At 54.6% G+C, this 21,205-nt stretch overlaps 1 long non-coding RNA gene across 1 annotated transcript in view; it reads left to right on the top strand.

The window, feature by feature from the left end:
* Positions 1-3,896, top strand: part of LOC140407606 (uncharacterized) — a 4,969-nt gene extending 1,073 nt beyond the window's left edge. The window contains exon 3 of the long non-coding RNA XR_011939722.1: positions 3,552-3,896. This is a non-coding gene — a long non-coding RNA (uncharacterized lncRNA). The remainder of the gene's footprint in view (positions 1-3,551) is intronic.
* The last annotated feature ends 17,309 nt before the right edge of the window (positions 3,897-21,205 follow it).

Here is a 21,205-nt window from a genome sequence, read left to right as displayed (position 1 = left end):
TCGGAGCACCCGTGCACAGTCCTGGTCTCCGTATCCCTCGCTCTGACCCCACACTCGGAGCACCGTGCACAGTCCCGGTCTCCGTATCCCTCGCTCTGACCCACACTCGGAGCACCGTGCACAGTCCCGGTCTCCGTATCCCTCGGTTCGACCCACACTCGGAGCACCGTGCACAGTCCCGGTCTCCGTATCCTCGGTTCGACCCACACTTTGAGCTCCGTGCACAGTCCCGGTCTCCGTATCCTTCGGTTAGATCCACACTCGGAGCACCGTGCACAGTCACGGCCTCCGTATCCCTCGATTAGACCCACACTCGGAGCACCGTGCACAGTCCCGGTCTCTGTATCCCTCGGTTAGGACCCACACTCGGAGCACCGTGCACAGTCCCGGTCTCCGTATCCCTCAGTCAGACCCACACCCCGGAGCACCGTGCACAGCCCCGGTCTCCGTATCCCTCGGTTAGACCCACACACGGAGCACCTTGCACAGTCCCAGTCTCCGTATCCCTCGGTTACACCCACACTCGGAGCACCGTGCACAGTCCCGGTCTCCGTATCCCTCGGTTAGACCCATACTCGGAGCACAGTGCACAGTCCCGGTCTCCGTATCCCTCGGTTAGACCCATACTCGGAGCACAGTGCACAGTCCCGGTCTCCGTATCCCTCCGTTAGACCCACACTCTGAGCACCGTGCACAGTTCCGGTCTCATTATCCCTCGGTTAGACCCATACACGGAGCACCGTGCACAGTCCCGGTCTCTGTATCCCTCGGTTAGACCCACACTCGGAGCACCGTGCACAGTCCCGGTCTCCGTACCCCTCGGTCAGACCCACACTCGGAGCACCGTGCGAAGTCCCGGTCTTCGTATCCCTCGGTTAGACCCACACTCGGAGCACCGTGCACAGTCCCGGTCTCTGTATCCCTCGGTCAGACCCACACTCGGAGCATCGTGCACAGTCCCAGTCTCCGTATCCCTCGGTCAGACCCACACTCGGAGCACCGTGCACAGTCCCGGTCTCCGTATCCCTCGGTTAGACCCACACTCGGAGCACCGTGCACAGTCCCGGTCTCCGTATCCCTCGGTCAGACCCACACTCGGAGCATCGTGCACAGTCCCAGTCTCCGTATCCCTCGGTCAGACCCACACTCGGAGCACCGTGCACAGTCCCGGTCTCCGTATCCCTCGGTCAGACCCACACTCGGTGCACCGTGCACAGTCCCGGTCTCCGTATCCCTCGGTTAGACCCACACTCGGAGCACCGTGCGAAGTCCCGGTCTTCGTATCCCTCGGTTAGACCCACACTCGGTGCACCGTGCACAGTCCCGGTCTCCGTATCCCTCGGTCAGACCCACACTCGGAGCACCGTGCACAGTCCCGGTCTCCGTATCCCTCGGTTAGACCCACACTGGGAGCACCGTGCACAGTCCCGGTCTCCGTATCCCTCGGTTAGACCCACACTCGGAGCACCGTGCACAGTCCCAGTCTCCGTACCCCTCGGTTAGACCCACACTCGGAGCACTGTGCACAGTCCCGGTCTCCGTATCCCCCGGTTAGACCCACACTTGGAGCACCGTGCACAGTCCCGGTCTCCGTATCCCTCTGTCAGACCCACACTCGGTGCACCATGCACAGTCCCGGTCTCCGTATCCCTCGGTCAGACCCACACTTGGAGCACCGTGTACAGTCCCGGTCTCCGTATCCCTCGGTTAGACCCACACTCGGAGCACCGTGCACAGTCCCGGTCTTCGTATCCCTCGGTTAGACCCACACTCGGAGCACCGTGCACAGTCCCAGTCTCCGTACCCCTCGGTTAGACCCACACCCGGAGCACCGTGCACAGTCCCGGTCTCCGTATCCCTCGGTTAGACCCACACTCGGAGCACTGTGCACAGTCCCGGTCTCCGTATCCCTCGGTCAGACCCACACTTGGAGCACCGTGCACAGTCCCGGTCTCGGTATCCCTCGGTTAGACCCACACTCGGAGCACCATGCACAGTCCCGGTCTCCATATCCCTCGCTCAGACCCACACTCGGAGCACCGTGCACAGTCTCGGTCTCCGTATCCCTCGGTTAGACCCACACTCGGAGCACCGTGCACAGTCCGGGTCTCCCTATCCCTCGGTCAGACCCACACTCGGAGCACCGTGCACAGTCCCGGTCTCCATATCCCTCTGTCAGACCCACACTCGGAGCACCGTGCACAGTCCCGGTCTCCCTATCCCTCGGTTAGACCCACACTCGGAGCACCATGCACAGTCCCGGTCTCCATATCCCTCGCTCAGACCCACACTCGGAGCACCGTGCACAGTCCCGGTCTCCGTATCCCTCGGTTAGACCCACACTCGGAGCACCGTGCACAGTCCCGGTCTCTGTATCCCTCGGTTAGACCCACACTCGGAGCACCGTGCACAGTCTCGGTCTCCGTATCCCTCGGTCAGACCCACACTCGGAGCACCGTGCACAGTCCGGGTCTCCCTATCCCTCGGTCAGACCCACACTCGGAGCACCGTGCACAGTCCCGGTCTCCATATCCCTCTGTCAGACCCACACTCGGAGCACCGTGCACAGTCTCGGTCTCCGTATCCCTCTGTCAGACCCACACTCGGAGCACCGTGCACAGTCCCGGTCTCCATATCCCTCTGTCAGACCCACACTCGGAGCACCGTGCACAGTCTCGGTCTCCGTATCCCTCGGTTAGACCCACACTCGGAGCATCGTGCACAGTCCCGGTCACCGTATCCCTCGGTCAGACCCACACTCGGAGCACCGTGCACAGTCCCGGTCTCTGTATCCCTCGGTTAGACCCACACTCGGAGCCCTGTGCACAGTCCCGGTCTCCGTATCCCTCGGTTAGACCCACACTCGGAGCACCGTGCACAGTCCCGGTCTCTGTATCCCTCGGTTAGACCCACACTCGGAGCCCCGTGCACAGTCCCGGTCTCCGTATCCCTCGGTCAGATCCACACTCGGAGCACCGTGCACAGTACCGGTCTCCGTATTCCTCGGTCAGACCCACACTCGGAGCACCGTGCACAGTCCCGCTCTCCGTATCCCTCGGTTAGACCAACACTCGGAGCACCGTGCACAGTCCCGGTCTCCGTGTCCCTCAGTCAGACCCACACTCGGAGCACCGTGCACAGCCCCGGTCTCCGTATCCCTCGGTCAGACCCACACTCGGAGCACCGTGCACAGTCCCGGTCTCCCTATCCCTCGGTTAGACCCACACTCGGAGCACCGTGCACAGCCCCGGTCTCCGTATCCCTCGGTTAGACCCAGACTGGGAGCAACGTGCACAGTCCCGGTCTCCGTATTCCTCGGTCAGACCCACACTCGGATCACCGTGCACAGCCCCGGTCTCCCTATCCCTCGGTCAGACCCACACTCGGATCACCGTGCACAGTCCCGGTCTCCGTATCCCTCGGTTAGACCACACTCAGGCCATGCCAGTACCGAGGGAGCGCTGTAGGGTTGGAGGTAGATGAACCAAGTCTGCTCGCGATCTGGGTGTGGGACATCGGGCACTGAACTCCCTCTCTGCCTCCCCGTATAGGTGCAGAAGATCATCATGGACCCAGCGCCCGACAGCAACCTCGTGGCTTTTTTCCAAGGACAGAACCCTCTCTTCAGCTAAAGTTGGGGGACGAGCGGAGCGAGGGAGGGGTGGTGTGACACGGGACTGAATGATTACCCTCCGTACAGGCCGGGAAGCCGACTTACGGCGAAGCCCCGGGAAGTCGATCATCTCAGCGAGGACTGGTTGTCCTAGTCCGAGATCTCTCCAGACCGGGACTCTTGTCACCTTGACCCAACTTCCAATTGGATCGTGAGGTGGATCTATCGAGTCGCTCCCCAAGGCTGCTGTGTCGATGGTGCGAGTAAAGTTGTTGTTGCCAAATCGTCTCTCTGTCTGCATTGCTTTAAGGTTCTGCGAGATTTGAACAGGAGGAGGCCCATTCAGCCCCTCGAGCCTGTGACACAGGAACAGGAGGAGGCCCATTCAGCCCCCTGCTCGAGCCTGTTACACAGGAACAGGAGGAGGCCCATTCAGCCCCTCGAGCCTGTTACACAGGAACAGGAGGCCCATTCAGCCCCTCGAGCCTGTGACACAGGAACAGGAGGAGGCCCATTCAGCCCCCTGCTCGAGCCTGTTACACAGGAACAGGAGGAGGTCCATTCAGCCCCCTGCCCGAGCCTGTTACACAGGAACAGGAGGAGGCCCATTCAGCCCCTCGAGCCTGTGACACAGGAACAGGAGGAGGCCCATTCAGCCCCCTGCTCGAGCCTGTTACACAGGAACAGGAGGAGGCCCATTCAGCCCCTCGAGCCTGTTACACAGGAACAGGAGGCCCATTCAGCCCCTCGAGCCTGTGACACAGGAACAGGAGGAGGCCCATTCAGCCCCCTGCTCGAGCCTGTTACACAGGAACAGGAGGAGGTCCATTCAGCCCCCTGCTCGAGCCTGTTACACAGGAACAGGAGGAGGCCCATTCAGCCCCCTCCTCGAGCCTGTTACACAGGAACAAGAGGAGGCCCATTCAACCCCTCGAGCCTGTGACACAGGAACAGGAGGAGGCCCATTCAGCCCCTCGAGCCTGTGACACAGGAACAGGAGGAGGCCCATTCAGCCCCTCGAGCCTGTTACACAGGAACAGGAGGCCCATTCAGCCTCTCCTCGAGCCTGTTACACAGGAACAGGAGGAGGCCCATTCAGCCCCCTGCTCGAGCCTGTTACACAGGAACAAGAGGAGGCCCATTCAGCCCCCTCCTCGAGCCTGTTACACAGGAACAGGAGGAGGCCCATTCAGCCCCTGGAGTCTGTTCCAGAGCTTCAGGGACTTGATATCAACCAGTGTTCAAGATCTTCGGTCCTCGAGGAGAGCGGCGGGGGGGTGGAGTCGATCTCTTTTGAGCGGATAAGGTTGAGAAGGAGATTGAATCGAGACGTTCCGAATGGGGGAAGGGTTTGCGATGGGGGTCAATGAGGAGAAGGTTAAGGGGGAGATTGAATCGAGACGTTCCGAATGGGGGAAGGGTTTGTGATGGGAGATGGGAGTCAATGAGGAGAAGGTTAAGGGGGAGATTGAATCGAGACGTTCCAAATGGGGGAACGGTTTGCGATGGGAGTCAATGAGGAGAAGGTTAAGGGGGAGAATGAATCGAGACGTTCCAAATGGGGGAAGGGTTTGCGATGGGAGATGGGAGTCAATGAGGTGAAGGTTAAGGGGGAGATTGAATCGAGATGTTCCCAATGGGGGAAGGGTTTGTGATGGGAGTCAATGAGGAGAAGGTTAAGGGGGAGAATGAATCGAGACGTTCCAAATGGGGGAAGGGTTTGCGATGGGAGATGGGAGTCAATGAGGAGAAGGTTACGGGGAGATTGAATCGAGATGTTCCCAATGGGGGAAGGGTTTGCAATGGGAGTCAATGAGCAGAAGGTTAAGGGGGAGATTGAATCGAGATGTTCCCAATGGGGGAAGAGTTTGCGATGGGCGATGGGAGTCAATGAGGTGAAGGTTAAGGGGGAGATTGAATCGAGACGTTCCCAATGGGGGAAGGGTTTGCGATGGGAGATGGGAGTCAATGAGGAGAAGGTTAAGGGGGAGATTGAATCAAGACGTTCCGAATGAGGGTAGGGTTTGCGATGGGAGTCAATGAGGAGAAGGTTAAGGGGGAGATTGAATCGAGATGTTCCCAATGGGGGAAGGGTTTGCGATGGGAGTCAATGAGGAGAAGGTTAAGGGGGAGATTAAATCGAGACGTTCCCAATGGGGGAAGGGTTTGCGATGGGTGTCAATGAGGAGAAGGTTAAGGGGGAGATTAAATCGAGACGTTCCCAATGGGGGAAGGGTTTGAGATGGGAGTCAATGAGGAGCAGGTTAAGGGGGAAATTGAATCGAGATGTTCCAAATGGGGGAAGGGTTTGCGATGGGAGACAGGAGTCAATGAGGAGAAGATTAAGGGGGAGATTGAATCAAGGCGTTCCAAATGGGGGAAGGGTTTGAGATGGGAGTCAATGAGGAGCAGGTTAAGGGGGAAATTGAATCGAGATGTTCCAAATGGGGGAAGGGTTTGGGATGGGAGATGTGAGTCAATGAGGAGAAGGTTAAGGGGGAGATTGAATCAAGGCGTTCCAAATGGGGGAAGGGTTTGCGATGGGAGTCAGTGAGGAGCAGGTTAAGGGGGAGATTGAATCGAGATGTTCCAAATGGGGGAAGGGTTTGCGATGGGAGATGGGAGTCAATGAGGAGAAGGTTAAGGGGGAGATTGAATGGAGACGTTCCCAATGGGGGAAGGATTTGCGATGGGAGATGGGAGTCAATGAGGAGAAGGTTAAGGGGGAGATTGAATGGAGACGTTCCCAATGGGGGAAGGATTTGCGATGGGAGATGGGAGTCAATGAGGAGAAGGTTAAGGGGGAGATTGAATCGAGACGTTCCCAATGGGGGAAGGGTTTGCGATGGGAGTCAATGAAGAGAAGGTTAAGGGGGAGATTGAATCGAGACGTTCCAAATGGGGGAAGGGTTTGCGATGGGAGATGGGAGTCAATGAGGAGAAGGTTAAGGGGGTGATTGAATCGAGACGTTCCCAATGGGGGAAGGATTTGCGATGGGAGTCAATGAGGAGAAGGTTAAGGGGGAGATTGAATCGAGATGTTCCAAGTGGGGGAAGGGTTTGCGATGGGAGATGGGAGTCAATGAGGAGAAGCTGAGTTCCCAGCGACAGGAGGGTCGGGCACGGGAGGGACACACAGATCGGGGAAGGAACCAGAGGACGGCAGTGGGGGAGGGGGGGAGACGAGGGAACATTTATTGCTGACACAGTGAGTTGTTGTGATGGGGGAGGGGCAGCCAGAAAGGGCGGAGGAAGCAGATTCAACAGGACCCTTTGGAAAGGGGGAATGGGGTAAATCCTGGAAGGGGGAATATTTACAGGGAGAGGGGGCGAGGGAGGGGGATGAATCAAATCCCTCGTTCAGAGGACTAGCACGGGTAGGGGGGGAACCAATGCCCCCCTGTATCACTCCATCATCCTGGTCGAGATTTTTAAAGGATTCCGAAGGCAGTCACAATGCGGTCTGTGTGGGGGAGATCATTCCCCTTGAAGGTGAGAGCAAGTGATTGGTGTGTGACAGTGACTTCATCCCGGGGCGAGATTGAGGACAAACTATTAGCCTCAAGATGGGAAGAATGTCGAACTCCATATCTGTACACTGACTGGTGTCTCTCAGTCCCCGCTCTCTCGGGGAGATATCTGTACACTGACTGGTGTCTCTCAGTCCCCGCTCTCTCTCAGGGAGATATCTGTACACTGACTGGTGTCTCTCAATCCCCCCTCTCTCGGGGAGATATCTGTACACTGACTGGTGTCTCTCAGTCCCCGCTCTCTCGGGGAGATATCTGTACACTGACTGGTGTCTCTCAGTCCCCTCTCTCTCTCAGGGAGATATCTGTACACTGACTGGTGTCTCTCAATCCCCCCTCTCTCGGGGAGATATCTGTACACTGACTGGTGTCTCTCAGTCCCCGCTCTCTCGGGGAGATATCTGTACACTGACTGGTGTCTCTCAGTCCCCCCTCTCTCGGGGAGATATCTGTACACTGACTGGTGTCTCTCAGTCCTCTCTCTCTCAGGGAGATATCTGTACACTGACTGGTGTCTCTCAGTCCCCTCTCTCTCAGGGAGATATCTGTACACTGGTGTCTCACAGTCCCCTCTCTCTCTCTCAGGGAGATATCTGTACACTGACTGGTGTCTCTCAGTCCTCTCTCTCGGGGAGATATCTGTACACTGACTGGTGTCTCTCAGTTCCCTCTCTCTCAGGGAGATATCTGTACACTGACTGGTGTCTCTCAGTCCCCCCTCTCTCGGGGAGATATCTGTACACTGACTGGTGTCTCTCAGTCCCCTCTCTCTTTCAGGGAGATATCTGTACACTGACTGGTGTCTCTCAGTCCCCTCTCTCTCAGGGAGATATCTGTACACTGACTGGTGTCTCTCAGTCCCCTCTCTCTCAGGGAGATGTCTGTACACTGACTGGTGTCTCTCAGGCCCCCCTCTCTCTCAGGGAGATATCTGTACACTGACATGTCTCTCAGTCCCCCCTCTCTCTCTCTCTCAGGGAGATATCTGTACACTGACTGGTGTCTCTCAGACCCCTCTCTCTCTCAGGGAGAGATCTGTACACTGACTGGTGTCTCCCAGTCCCCTCTCTCTCGGGGAGATATCTGTACACTGACTGGTGTCTCTCAGTCCCCTCTCTCTCTCAGGGAGATATCTGTACACTGACTGGTGTCTCTCAGTCCCCTCTCTCACTCAGGGAGATATCTGTACACTGACTGGTGTCTCTCAGTCCCCTCTCTCAGGGAGATATCTGTACACTGACTGGTGTCTCTCAGTCCTCTCTCTCTCAGGGAGATATCTGTACACTGACTGGTGTCTCTCAGTCCCCTCTCTCTCTCAGGGAGATATCTGTACACTGACTGGTGTCTCTCAGTCCCCTCTCTCGGGGAGAAATCTGTACACTGACAGGTGTCTCTCAGTCCCCTCTCTCTCTCAGGGAGATATCTGTACACTGACTGGTGTCTCTCAGTCCCCTCTCTCTCAGGGAGATATCTGTACACTGACTGGTGTATCTCAGTCCCCTCTCTCTCAGGGAGATATCTGTACACTGACTGGTGTCTCTCAGTCCCCGCTCTCTCGGGGAGATATCTGTACACTGACTGCTGTCTCTCAGTCCCCTATCTCTCACGCAGATATCTGTACACTGACTGGTGTCTCTCAGTCCTCTCTCTCTCAGGGAGATATCTGGACACTGACTGGTGTCTCTCAGTCCCCTCTCTCTCAGGGAGATATCTGTACACTGGTGTCTCACAGTCCCCTCTCTCTCTCTCAGGGAGATATCTGTACACTGACTGGTGTCTCTCAGTCCTCTCTCTCGGGGAGATATCTGTACACTGACTGGTGTCTCTCAGTACCCCCTCTCTCGGGGAGATATCTGTACACTGACTGGTGTCTCTCAGTCCCCTCTCTCTCTCTCTCAGGGAGATATCTGTACACTGACTGGTGTATCTCAGTCCCCTCTCTCTCAGGGAGATATCTGTACACTGACTGGTGTCTCTCAGTCTCCTCTCTCTCTCGGGGAGATATCTGTACACTGACTGGTGTCTCTCAGACCCCTCTCTCTCTCAGGGAGAGATCTGTACACTGACTGGTGTCTCCCAGTCCCCTCTCTCTCAGGGAGATAACTGTACACTGACTGGTGTCTCTCAGTCCCCTCTCTCGGGGAGAAATCTGTACACTGACAGGTGTCTCTCAGTCCCCTCTCTCTCTCAGGGAGATATCTGTACACTGACTGGTGTCTCTCAGTCCCCTCTCTCTCAGGGAGATATCTGTACACTGACTGGTGTATCTCAGTCCCCTCTCTCTCAGGGAGATATCTGTACACTGACTGGTGTCTCTCAGTCCCTCTCGGGGAGATATCTGTACACTGACTGGTGTCTCTCAGTCCCTCTCTCCTTCGGGGAGATATCTGTACACTGACTGGTGTCTCAGTCCCCCCTCTCTCTCTCTCTCTCTCAGGGAGATATCTGTACACTGACTGGTGTCTCTCAATCCCCCCTCTCTCTCGGAGAGATATCTGTACACTGACTGGTGTCTCTCAGTCCCCTCTCTCTCAGGGAGATATCTGTACACTGACTGGTGTCTCTCAGTCCCCTCTCTCTCTCTCTCAGGGAGATATCTGTACACTGACTGGTGTCTCTCAGTCCCCCCTCTCTCGGGGAGTTATCTGTACACTGACTGGTGTCTCTCAGTCCCCTCTCTCTCTGAGGGAGATATCTGTACACTGACTGGTGTCTCTCAGTCCCCTCTCTCTCAGGGAGATATCTGTACACTGACTGGTGTCTCTCAGTCCCCTCTCTCTCTCTCAGGGAGATATCTGTACACTGACTGGTGTCTCTCAGTCCCCTCTCTCTCTCGGGGAGATATCTGTACACTGACTGGTGTCTCTCAGTCCCCTCTCTCTCTCTCAGGGAGATATCTGTACACTGACTGGTGTCGCTCAGTCCCCTCTCTCTCGGGGAGATATCTGTACACTGACTGGTGTCTCTCAGTCCCCTCTCTCTCTCTCAGGGAGATATCTGTACACTGACTGGTGTCTCTCAGTCCTCTCTCTCTCTCAGGGAGATATCTGTACACTGACTGGTGTCTCTCAGTCCCCTCTCTCTCTCAGGGAGATATCTGTACACTGACTGGTGTCTCTCAGTCCTCTCTCTCTCAGGGAGATATCTGTACACTGACTGGTGTCTCTCAGTCCCCCCTCTCTCTCAGGGAGATATCTGTACACTGACTGGTGTCTCTCAGTCCCCTCTCTCGGGGAGATATCTGTACACTGACTGGTGTCTCTCAGTCCCCTCTCTCTCTCAGGGAGATATCTGTACACTGACTGGTGTCTCTCAGTCCCCCCTCTCTCTCAGGGAGATATCTGTACACTGACTGGTGTCTCTCAGTCCCCTCTCTCTCTCAGGGAGATATCTGTACACTGACTGGTGTCTCACAGTCCCCCCTCTCTCTCTCTCGGGGAGATATCTGTACACTGACTGGTGTCTCTCAGTCCCCCCTCTCTCTCTCTCGGGGAGATATCTGTACACTGACTGGTGTCTCTCAGTCCCTCTCTCTCTCGGGGAGATATCAGTACACTGACTGGTGTCTCTCAGTCCCCTCTCTCTCTCTCAGGAAGATATCTGTACACTGACTGGTGTCTCTCAGTCCCCTCTCTCTCTCTCAGGGAGATATCTGTACACTGACTGGTGTCTCTCAGTCCCCTCTCTCTCAGGGAGATATCTGTACACTGACTGGTGTCTCTCAGTCCCCTCTCTCTCGGGGAGATATCTGTACACTGACTGGTGTCTCAGTCCCCCCCCTCTCTCTCTCTCTCAGGGAGATATCTGTACACTGACTGGTGTCTCTCAGTCCCCTCTCTCTCTCAGGGAGATATCTGTACACTGACTGGTGTCACTCAGTCCCCTCTCTCTCGGGGAGATATCTGTACACTGACTGGTGTCTCTCAGTCCCCTCTCTCTCTCAGGGAGATATCTGTACACTGACTGGTGTCTCTCGGTCCCCTCTCTCGCTCAGGGAGATATCTGTACACTGACTGGTGTCTCTCAGTCCCCTCTCTCTCTCGGGGAGATATCTGTACACTGACTGGTGTCTCTCAGTTACCCCTCTCTCAGGGAGATATCTGTACACTGACTGGTGTATCTCAGTCCTCTCTCTCTCTCAGGGAGATATCTGTACACTGACTGGTGTCTCTCAGTCCTCTCTCTCTCTCATGGAGATATCTGTACACTGACTGGTGTCTCTCAGTCCCCTCTCTCTCTCAGGGAGATATCTGTACACTGACTTGTGTCTCTCAGTCCCCTCTCTCACTCAGGGAGATATCTGTACACTGACTGGTGTCTCTCAGTCCCTCTCTCACTCAGGGAGATATCTGTACACTGACTGGTGTCTCTCAGTCCCTCTCTCTCACTCAGGGAGATATCTGTACACTGACTGGTGTCTCTCAGTCCCTCTCTCACTCAGGGAGATATCTGTACACTGACTGGTGTCTCTCAGTCCCTCTCTCTCTCGGGGAGATATCTGTACACTGACTGGTGTCTCTCAGTCCTCTCTCTCTCTCATGGAGATATCTGTACACTGACTGGTGTCTCTCAGTCCCCTCTTTCAGGGAGATATCTGTACACTGACTGGTGTCTCTCAGTCCCCTCTCTCTCACAGGGAGATATCTGTACACTGACTGGTGTCTCTCAGCCCCCTCTCTCTCTCAGGGAGATATCTGTACACTGACTGGTGTCTCTCAGTCCTCTCTCTCTCAGGGAGATATCTGTACACTGACTGGTGTCTCTCAGTCCCCTGTCTCTCTCTCAGGGAGATATCTGTACACTGACTGGTGTCTCACAGTCCCCCCTCTCTCTCTCTCGGGGAGATATCTGTACACTGACTGGTGTCTCTCAGTCCCCCCTCTCTCTCTCTCGGGGAGATATCTGTACACTGACTGGTGTCTCTCAGTCCCCTCTCTCTCGGGGAGATATCTGTACACTGACTGGTGTCTCAGTCCCCCCCCTCTCTCTCTCTCTCAGGGAGATATCTGGACACTGACTGGTGTCTCTCAGTCCCCTCTCTCTCTCAGGGAGATATCTGTACACTGACTGGTGTCTCTCAGTCCCTCTCTCTCTCGGGGAGATATCTGTACACTGACTGGTGTCACTTAGTCCCCTCTCTCTCGGGGAGATATCTGTACACTGACTGGTGTCTCTCAGTCCCCTCTCTCTCTCTCAGGGAGATATCTGTACACTGACAGGTGTCTCTCAGTCCCCTCTCTCTCGGGGAGATATCTGTACACTGACTGGTGTCTCTCAGTCCCCTCTCTCTCAGGGAGATATCTGTACACTGACTGGTGTCTCTCAGTCCCCCCTCTCTCTCAGGGAGATATCTGTACACTGAGTGGTGTCTCTCAGTCCCCTCTCTCTCTCTCAGGGAGATATCTGTACACTGACTGGTGTCTCTCAGTCCTCTCTCTCTCTCAGGGAGATATCTGTACACTGACTGGTGTCTCTCAGTCCCCTCTCTCTCTCAGGGAGATATCTGTACACTGACTGGTGTCTCTCAGTCCTCTCTCTCTCAGGGAGATATCTGTACACTGACTGGTGTCTCTCAGTCCCCCCTCTCTCTCAGGGAGATATCTGTACACTGACTGGTGTCTCTCAGTCCTCTCTCTCTCAGGGAGATATCTGTACACTGACTGGTGTCTCTCAGTCCCCTCTCTCTCTCAGGGAGATATCTGTACACTGACTGGTATCTCTCAGTCCCCCCTCTCTCTCAGGGAGATATCTGTACACTGACTGGTGTCTCTCAGTCCCCCCTCTCTCTCAGGGAGATATCTGTACACTGACTGGTGTCTCTCAGTCCCCTCTCTCTCAGGGAGATATCTGTACACTGACTGGTGTCTCTCAGTCCCCTGTCTCTCTCTCAGGGAGATATCTGTACACTGACTGGTGTCTCACAGTCCCCCCTCTCTCTCTCTCGGGGAGATATCTGTACACTGACTGGTGTCTCTCAGTCCCCCCTCTCTCTCTCTCGGGGAGATATCTGTACACTGACTGGTGTCTCTCAGTCCCCTATCTCTCTCAGGGAGATATCTGTACACTGACTGGTGTCTCTCAGTCCCTCTCTCTCTCGGGGAGATATCTGTACACTGACTGGTGTCTCTCAGTCCCCTCTCTCTCTCTCCCTCAGGGAGATATCTGTACACTGACTGGTGTCTCAGTCCCCTCTCTCTCTCTCTCTCAGGGAGATATCTGTACACTGACTGGTGTCTCTCAGTCCCCTCTCTCTCAGGGAGATATCTGTACACTGACTGGTGTCTCTCAGTCCCCTCTCTCTCGGGGAGATATCTGTACACTGACTGGTGTCTCTCAGTCCCCTCTCTCTCAGGGAGATATCTGCACACTGACTGGTGTCTCTCAGTCCCCTCTCTCTCAGGGAGATATCTGTACACTGACTGGTGTCTCTCAGTCCCCTCTCTCTCTCAGGGAGATATCTGTACACTGACTGGTGTCACTCAGTCCCCTCTCTCTCGGGGAGATATCTGTACACCGACTGGTGTCTCTCAGACCCCTCTCTCTCAGGGAGATATCTGTACACTGACTGGTGTCTCAGTCCCCCCCCTCTCTCTCTCTCTCAGGGAGATATCTGTACACTGACTGGTGTCTCTCAGTCCCCTCTCTCTCTCAGGGAGATATCTGTACACTGACTGGTGTCTCTCAGTCCCCTCTCTCTCTCAGGGAGATATCTGTACACTGACTGGTGTCTCTCAGTCCCTCTCTCTCTCGGGGAGATATCTGTACACTGACTGGTGTCTCTCAGTCCTCTCTCTCTCTCATGGAGATATCTGTACACTGACTGGTGTCTCTCAGTCCCCTCTTTCAGGGAGATATCTGTACACTGACTGGTGTCTCTCAGTCCCCTCTCTCTCACAGGGAGATATCTGTACACTGACTGGTGTCTCTCAGTCCTCTCTCTCTCAGGGAGATATCTGTACACTGACTGGTGTCTCTCAGTCCCCCCTCTCTCTCAGGGAGATATCTGTACACTGACTGGTGTCTCTCAGTCCCCCCTCTCTCTCAGGGAGATATCTGTACACTGACTGGTGTCTCTCAGTCCCCCCTCTCTCTCAGGGAGATATCTGTACACTGACTGGTGTCTCTCAGTCCCCTCTCTCTCGGGAGATATCTGTACACTGACTGGTGTCTCTCAGTCCCCTCTCTCTCTCAGGGCGATATCTGTACACTGACTGGTGTCTCTCAGTCCCCTCTCTCTCACGGAGATATCTGTACACTGACTGGTGTCTCTCAGCCCTCTCTCTCTCTCAGGGAGATATCTGTACACTGACTGGTGTCTCTCAGTCCCCTCTCTCTCTCAGGGAGATATCTGTACACTGACTGGTGTCTCTCAGCCCCCTCTCTCTCTCAGGGAGATATCTGTACACTGACTGGTGTCTCTCAGTCCTCTCTCTCTCAGGGAGATATCTGTACACTGACTGGTGTCTCTCAGTCCCCCCTCTCTCTCAGGGAGATATCTGTACACTGACTGGTGTCTCTCAGTCCCCTCTCTCTCACGGAGATATCTGTACACTGACTGGTGTCTCTCAGTCCCCTCTCTCTCAGGGAGATATCTGTACACTGACTGGTGTCTCTCAGTCCCCTCTCTCTCTCAGGGAGATATCTGTACACTGACTGGTGTCTCTCAGTCCCCTCTCTCTCTCGGGGAGATATCTGTACACTGACTGGTGTCTCTCAGTCCTCTCTCTCTCTCATGGAGATATCTGTACACTGACTGGTGTCTCTCAGTCCCCTCTTTCAGGGAGATATCTGTACACTGACTGGTGTCTCTCAGTCCCCTCTCTCTCACAGGGAGATATCTGTACACTGACTGGTGTCTCTCAGCCCCCTCTCTCTCTCAGGGAGATATCTGTACACTGACTGGTGTCTCTCAGTCCTCTCTCTCTCAGGGAGATATCTGTACACTGACTGGTGTCTCTCAGTCCCCCCTCTCTCTCAGGGAGATATCTGTACACTGACTGGTGTCTCTCAGTCCCCTCTCTCTCAGGGAGATATCTGTACACTGACTGGTGTCTCTCAGTCCCCTGTCTCTCTCTCAGGGAGATATCTGTACACTGACTGGTGTCTCTCAGTCCCCTCTCTCTCAGGGAGATATCTGTACACTGACTGGTGTCTCTCAGTCCCCCCTCTCTCGGGGAGATATCTGTACACTGACTGGTGTCTCTCAGTCCTCTCTCTCAGGGAGATATCTGTACACTGACTGGTGTCTCTCAGTCCCTCTCTCTCTCAGGGAGATATCTGTACACTGATTGGTGTCTCTCAGTCCCCTCTCTCTCTCAGGGAGATATCTGTACACTGACTGGTGTCTCTCAGTCCCCTCTCTCTCTCAGGGAGATATCTGTACACTGACTGGTGTCTCTCAGTCCCCTCTCTCTCTCTCTCTCAGGGAGATATCTGTACACTGACTGGTGTCTCTCAGTCCCCTCTCTCTCAGGGAGATATCTGTACACTGACTGGTGTCTCTCAGTCCCCCCTCTCTCGGGGAGATATCTGTACACTGACTGGTGTCTCTCAGTCCCCTCTCTCTCAGGGAGATATCTGTGCACTGACTGGTGTCTCTCAATCCCCCCTCTCTCTCAGGGAGATATCTGTACACTGACTGGTGTCTCTCAGTCCCCTCTCTCTCAGGGAGATATCTGTACACTGACTGGTGTCTCTCAGTCCCCTCTCTCTCAGGGAGATATCTGTGCACTGACTGGTGTCTCTCAATCCCCCCCCTATCTCAGGGAGATATCTACAATGACTGGTGTCTCTCAATCCCCCCTCTCGGGGAGATATCTGTACACTGACTGGTGTCTCTCAATCCCCCCTCTCTCTCGGGGAGATAACTGTACACTGACTGGTGTCTCAGTCCCCTCTCTCTCTCAGGGAGATATCTGTATACTGACTGGTGTCTCTCAGTCCCCTCTCTCTCTCTCAGGGAGATATCTGTACACTGACTGGTGTCTCTCAGTCCCTCTCTCTCTCGGGGAGATATCTGTACACTGACTGGTGTCTCTCTGTCCCCTCTCTCGGGGAGATATCTGTACACTGACTGGTGTCTCTCAGTCCCTCTCTCTCTCGGGGAGATATCTGTACACTGACTGGTGTCTCAGTCGCCTCTCTCAGTCCCCTCTCTCTCTCTCTCTCAGGGAGATATCTGTACACTGACTGGTGTCTCTCAGTCCCTCTCTCTCTCGGGGAGATATCTGTACACTGACTGGTGTCTCAGTCCCCCCTCTCTCTCTCAGGGAGATATCTGTACACTGACTGGTGTCTCTCAGTCCCCTCTCTCTCTCAGGGAGATATCTGTACACTGACTGGTGTCTCTCAGTCCCCTCTCTCTCAGGGGGATATCTGTACACTGACTGGTGTCTCTCAGCCCTCTCTCTCTCAGGGAGATATCTGTACACTGACTGGTGTTTCTCAGTCCCCCCTCTCTCTCAGGGAGATATCTGTACACTGACTGGTGTCTCTCAGTCCCCTCTCTCTCTCGAGGAGATATCTGTACACTGACTGGTGTCTCTCAGTCTGCTCTCTCTCTCATGGAGATATCTGTACACTGACTGGTGTCTCTTAGTCCCCTCTCTCGGGGAGATATCTGTACACTGACTGGTGTCTCTCAGTCCCCTCTTTCAGGGAGATATCTGTACACTGACTGGTGTCTCTCAGTCTGCTCTCTTTCTCAGGGAGATATCTGTACACTGACTGGTGTCTCTCAGTCCCCTCTCTCTCTCAGGGAGATATCTGTACACTGACTGGTGTCTCAGTCCCCTCTCTCTCTCTCAGGGAGATATCTGTACACTGACTGGTGTCTCTCAGTCCCCCCTCTCTCTCAGGGAGATATCTGTACACTGACTGGTGTCTCAGTCCCCCCTCTCTCTCTCAGGGAGATATCTGTACACTGACTGGTGTCTCTCAGTCCCCTCTCTCTCAGGGAGATATCTGTACACTGACTGGTGTTTCTCAGTCCCCTCTCTCTCAGGGAGATATCTGTACACTGACTGGTGTCTCAGTCCCCTCTCTCTCAGGGAGATATCTGTACACTGACTGGTGTCTCAGTCCCCCCCCTCTCTCTCTCTCTCAGGGAGATATCTGTACACTGACTGGTGTCTCTCAGTCCCCTCTCTCTCTCAGGGAGATATCTGTACACTGACTGGTGTCTCTCAGTCCCCTCTCTCTCAGGGAGATATCTGTACACTGACTGGTGTCTCTCAGTCCCTCTCTCTCTCTCAGGGAGATATCTGTACACTGACTGGTGTCTCAGTCCCCCCCCTCTCTCTCTCTCTCAGGGAGATATCTGTACACTGACTGGTGTCTCTCAGTCCCCTCTCTCTCGGGGAGATATCTATACACTGACTGGTGTCTCTCAGTCCTCTCTCTCTCTCGGGGAGATATCTGTACACTGACTGGTGTCTCTCAGTTCCCTCTCTCTCTCAGGGAGATATCTGTACACTGACTGGTGTCTCTCAGTCCCTCTCTCTCTCGGGGAGATATCTGTACACTGACTGGTGTCACTTAGTCCCCTCTCTCTCGGGGAGATATCTGTACACTGACTGGTGTCTCTCAGTCCCTCTCTCTCTCGGGGAGATATCTGTACACTGACTGGTGTCACTTAGTCCCCTCTCTCTCGGGGAGATATCTGTACACTGACTGGTGTCTCTCAGTCCCCCCTCTCTCTCTCGGGGAGGTATCTGTACAATGACTGGTGTCTCTCAGTCCCCCCTCTCTCTCTCAGGGAGATATCTGTACACTGACTGGTGTCTCTCAGTCCCCCCTCTCTCTCTCGGGGAGGTATCTGTACAATGACTGGTGTCTCTCAGTCCCCCCTCTCTCTCTCAGGGAGATATCTGTACACTGACTGGTGTCTCTCAGTCCCCTCTCTCTCTCTCAGGGAGATATCTGTACACTGACTGGTGTCTCAGTCCCCCCCCTCTCTCTCTCTCTCAGGGAGATATCTGTACACTGACTGGTGTCTCTCAGTCCCCTCTCTCTCTCAGGGAGATATCTGTACACTGACTGGTGTCTCTCAGTCCCTCTCTCTCTCGGGGAGATATCTGTACACTGACTGGTGTCTCTCAGTCCCCTCTCTCTCAGGGAGATATCTGTACACTGACTGGTGTCACTTAGTCCCCTCTCTCTCGGGGAGATATCTGTACACTGACTGGTGTCTCTCAGTCCCCTCTCTCTCTGAGGGAGATATCTGTACACTGACTGGTGTCTCTCAGTCCCCTCTCTCTCAGGGAGATATCTGTACACTGACTGGTGTCTCTCAGTCCCCTCTCTCTCTCTCAGGGAGATATCTGTACACTGACTGGTGTCTCTCAGTCCCCTCTCTCTCTCGGGGAGATATCTGTACACTGACTGGTGTCTCTCAGTCCCCTCTCTCTCTCTCAGGGAGATATCTGTACACTGACTGGTGTCGCTCAGTCCCCTCTCTCTCGGGGAGATATCTGTACACTGACTGGTGTCTCTCAGTCCCCTCTCTCTCTCTCAGGGAGATATCTGTACACTGACTGGTGTCTCTCAGTCCTCTCTCTCTCTCAGGGAGATATCTGTACACTGACTGGTGTCTCTCAGTCCCCTCTCTCTCTCAGGGAGATATCTGTACACTGACTGGTGTCTCTCAGTCCTCTCTCTCTCAGGGAGATATCTGTACACTGACTGGTGTCTCTCAGTCCCCCCTCTCTCTCAGGGAGATATCTGTACACTGACTGGTGTCTCTCAGTCCCCTCTCTCGGGGAGATATCTGTACACTGACTGGTGTCTCTCAGTCCCCTCTCTCTCTCAGGGAGATATCTGTACACTGACTGGTGTCTCTCAGTCCCCCCTCTCTCTCAGGGAGATATCTGTACACTGACTGGTGTCTCTCAGTCCCCTCTCTCTCTCAGGGAGATATCTGTACACTGACTGGTGTCTCACAGTCCCCCCTCTCTCTCTCTCGGGGAGATATCTGTACACTGACTGGTGTCTCTCAGTCCCCCCTCTCTCTCTCTCGGGGAGATATCTGTACACTGACTGGTGTCTCTCAGTCCCTCTCTCTCTCGGGGAGATATCAGTACACTGACTGGTGTCTCTCAGTCCCCTCTCTCTCTCTCAGGAAGATATCTGTACACTGACTGGTGTCTCTCAGTCCCCTCTCTCTCTCTCAGGGAGATATCTGTACACTGACTGGTGTCTCTCAGTCCCCTCTCTCTCAGGGAGATATCTGTACACTGACTGGTGTCTCTCAGTCCCCTCTCTCTCGGGGAGATATCTGTACACTGACTGGTGTCTCAGTCCCCCCCCTCTCTCTCTCTCTCAGGGAGATATCTGTACACTGACTGGTGTCTCTCAGTCCCCTCTCTCTCTCAGGGAGATATCTGTACACTGACTGGTGTCACTCAGTCCCCTCTCTCTCGGGGAGATATCTGTACACTGACTGGTGTCTCTCAGTCCCCTCTCTCTCTCAGGGAGATATCTGTACACTGACTGGTGTCTCTCGGTCCCCTCTCTCGCTCAGGGAGATATCTGTACACTGACTGGTGTCTCTCAGTCCCCTCTCTCTCTCGGGGAGATATCTGTACACTGACTGGTGTCTCTCAGTCCTCTCTCTCTCTCATGGAGATATCTGTACACTGACTGGTGTCTCTCAGTCCCCTCTCTCTCTCAGGGAGATATCTGTACACTGACTTGTGTCTCTCAGTCCCTCTCTCTCTCAGTGAGATATCTGTACACTGACTGGTGTCTCTCAGTCCCCTCTCTCACTCAGGGAGATATCTGTACACTGACTGGTGTCTCTCAGTCCCTCTCTCTCTCGGGGAGATATCTGTACACTGACTGGTGTCTCTCAGTCCTCTCTCTCTCTCATGGAGATATCTGTACACTGACTGGTGTCTCTCAGTCCCCTCTTTCAGGGAGATATCTGTACACTGACTGGTGTCTCTCAGTCCCCTCTCTCTCACAGGGAGATATCTGTACACTGACTGGTGTCTCTCAGCCCCCTCTCTCTCTCAGGGAGATATCTGTACACTGACTGGTGTCTCTCAGTCCTCTCTCTCTCAGGGAGATATCTGTACACTGACTGGTGTCTCTCAGTCCCCTGTCTCTCTCTCAGGGAGATATCTGTACACTGACTGGTGTCTCACAGTCCCCCCTCTCTCTCTCTCGGGGAGATATCTGTACACTGACTGGTGTCTCTCAGTCCCCCCTCTCTCTCTCTCGGGGAGATATCTGTACACTGACTGGTGTCTCTCAGTCCCCTCTCTCTCGGGGAGATATCTGTACACTGACTGGTGTCTCAGTCCCCCCCCTCTCTCTCTCTCTCAGGGAGATATCTGTACACTGACTGGTGTCTCTCAGTCCCCTCTCTCTCTCAGGGAGATATCTGTACACTGACTGGTGTCTCTCAGTCCCTCTCTCTCTCGGGGAGATATCTGTACACTGACTGGTGTCACTTAGTCCCCTCTCTCTCGGGGAGATATCTGTACACTGACTGGTGTCTCTCAGTCCCCTCTCTCTCTCTCAGGGAGATATCTGTACACTGACAGGTGTCTCTCAGTCCCCTCTCTCTCGGGGAGATATCTGTACACTGAGTGGTGTCTCTCAGTCCCCTCTCTCTCTCTCAGGGAGATATCTGTACACTGACTGGTGTCTCTCAGTCCTCTCTCTCTCTCAGGGAGATATCTGTACACTGACTGGTGTCTCTCAGTCCCCTCTCTCTCTCAGGGAGATATCTGTACACTGACTGGTGTCTCTCAGTCCTCTCTCTCTCAGGGAGATATCTGTACACTGACTGGTGTCTCTCAGTCCCCCCTCTCTCTCAGGGAGATATCTGTACACTGACTGGTGTCTCTCAGTCCTCTCTCTCTCAGGGAGATATCTGTACACTGACTGGTGTCTCTCAGTCCCCTCTCTCTCTCAGGGAGATATCTGTACACTGACTGGTGTCTCTCAGTCCCCCCTCTCTCTCAGGGAGATATCTGTACACTGACTGGTGTCTCTCAGTCCCCCCTCTCTCTCAGGGAGATATCTGTACACTGACTGGTGTCTCTCAGTCCCCTCT

This window comes from Scyliorhinus torazame, unplaced genomic scaffold (assembly GCF_047496885.1).
Source record: "Scyliorhinus torazame isolate Kashiwa2021f unplaced genomic scaffold, sScyTor2.1 scaffold_1638, whole genome shotgun sequence".
Classification (NCBI taxonomy): Eukaryota; Metazoa; Chordata; class Chondrichthyes; order Carcharhiniformes; family Scyliorhinidae; genus Scyliorhinus; species Scyliorhinus torazame.
This window is presented reverse-complemented; position numbering and strand designations above follow the sequence as displayed.